Here is a 2,023-nt window from a genome sequence, read left to right on the forward strand (position 1 = left end):
CTAAGAAAGATGTGGGGAACGAACAAGAAGATAAACAATCTTAATCTTGAGATGAATTACTTTCAAAGATGTTCACCCTATCTTACGTTTTTAAGGTTATTAATTCAGAACTTAAATTTCTAAGTTCTGACTTGTCACTGCTAAAGCAATAGAGATAAAGAGAACATATGGCCAATGGGATTATAACTAGAAGCCATCTCACTTTCTTAAATTCTAATAGTCCATTAAGTTTTCCCACTGTCCAAGACCAGAAAATTGCAGAGAGCTTTTAAGTCACCTATACCTAACCCTTATTTTTGAAATACTTACATATAATATAGTAATTCAGAAGATCCATGTTCTAAAACAGTTAAAGACAAGGCAACAAAGACAGGGGCTTCAATATGTTTTGTACAATGCCTTGTTTTTTTACTCTTTTAGCCAAATTAAAAGTTCATTTACTTGTACCAGAAATTACACAGCAGAAAACAAGCAGTGGTACTTCCTATGTGCTAAAGAACAAGAGAAATGAGAGAAGGAGGGTACAGTAAAGGTAAACATGATCTTTCTCTGCACTTTTTCTTAGGCGCAGAAAAAGGTTCTTTTGCCTCTCCCATATATACATTTCACTCACCATCAGTGAGTTAGCAACAACAAATGACCTTTTACTGCTATCACTAAACCAGATGATGTGTACCTCTTTGTTAAATCCAATATCCGTTTTTAAGCTTTTGCCCCTAGTCATCCAACCAACATAAATCAATGCAGAAGACAGTTTCACTTGCAAAATATTTTGCATCCACTTTCACACATAGCTGTTAATTCACCACTGCTGATTTGTTACACCCAGTGTCTTTCCTTCTAGGCAGACACTTGATTGTTGAAGCTTTAATTCCTATTTCCATGCAAGAATTTAAGTAAAGTTTTACATACTGGCTGGTCAGATCCACATTCACATATTATAATAAATAGAGAGTGTTTGTAATGCCTTAAAGGCTTGTCCACACAGGGGAACAGTTCACAGCACTACTTCTGAAAAGACATTAGGCTAACCTAACACAGGATAAACATATACCATAATTAGAGCATCCACATCTGGTGTTATTCATGATTAACTATGCACTTCATCCCCATGCCCATTCTGAAGCCAAGAAGGTAGTCAAGTACAAACAAGCCCCTAAATACAGGCATATACTAGTAAGTTTAGCATATGCCCTTTTATTAAGCCTAACTGTCCTTATTATAATGAATTACCAGCAGCAATTTTTTCCTGTTAAAGAAGGTCATTATTAATAAAATAACCACACAGTGATGTTCCTTTAAGTCAAGCATTATGTTCCTTAACAGGAAATTAACTCCTCCATGCTCTAAACACTGAAATACTAATTCTTGAGTTTACAGCTGCATAATACTTTTTTTTTTTTAAACTTACCCCTCTTTATTTGTGTGGTTTTAACAGAAGACAGCACGCTCTAGAAAGCGATTTTATTGCAAAAGACAATCAGAAGGCAAGAGGTGCAACTGTTTCTCAATCAGTTATCACCGATTTCTACGGAAAACTGCGTTTATGTACTCTTTCACTATCTGATCTTGACTGTCGCCTCTTGATCGTTTCACTAGAAAACAAAAATATTTAAAAAGCAGTTAAAACATCACATATTAACAACATTTTTGTTACATTTGCCTTAGCTGTAGCTATAGCCACAGCTAGCTTATTATTTAAGTAGTGGGACAGCTTTAACCTCCAGTATTCAAACACCTCCTTAACCGGATTACACATGCATTTTACCAGCCCGTTTATTCCACGTTTTTATTATTATGTTTGTACTGGCAAAAGAAAAAAGGTTGATTAAGACATTTGCGAATAAAATCGCCTGGACGAACGCTGCTCGCCCAAGCAGAGAGCGAGCCACCCTCTACTGCATTAACTCCGCTCACAGAAGGAGCTGGGGTGAGGGCGGCGGGCTGCGGGGGGGGAATCTCCCAGAGCGGCGCCCCAGGCCTGCGCGATGACCCCCACCGAGGCGCCCAACGGGCCCAGGCC

This window comes from Charadrius vociferus, unplaced genomic scaffold (assembly GCF_000708025.1).
Source record: "Charadrius vociferus isolate BGI_N301 unplaced genomic scaffold, ASM70802v2 scaffold444, whole genome shotgun sequence".
In the NCBI taxonomy this organism is placed as follows: domain Eukaryota; kingdom Metazoa; phylum Chordata; class Aves; order Charadriiformes; family Charadriidae; genus Charadrius; species Charadrius vociferus.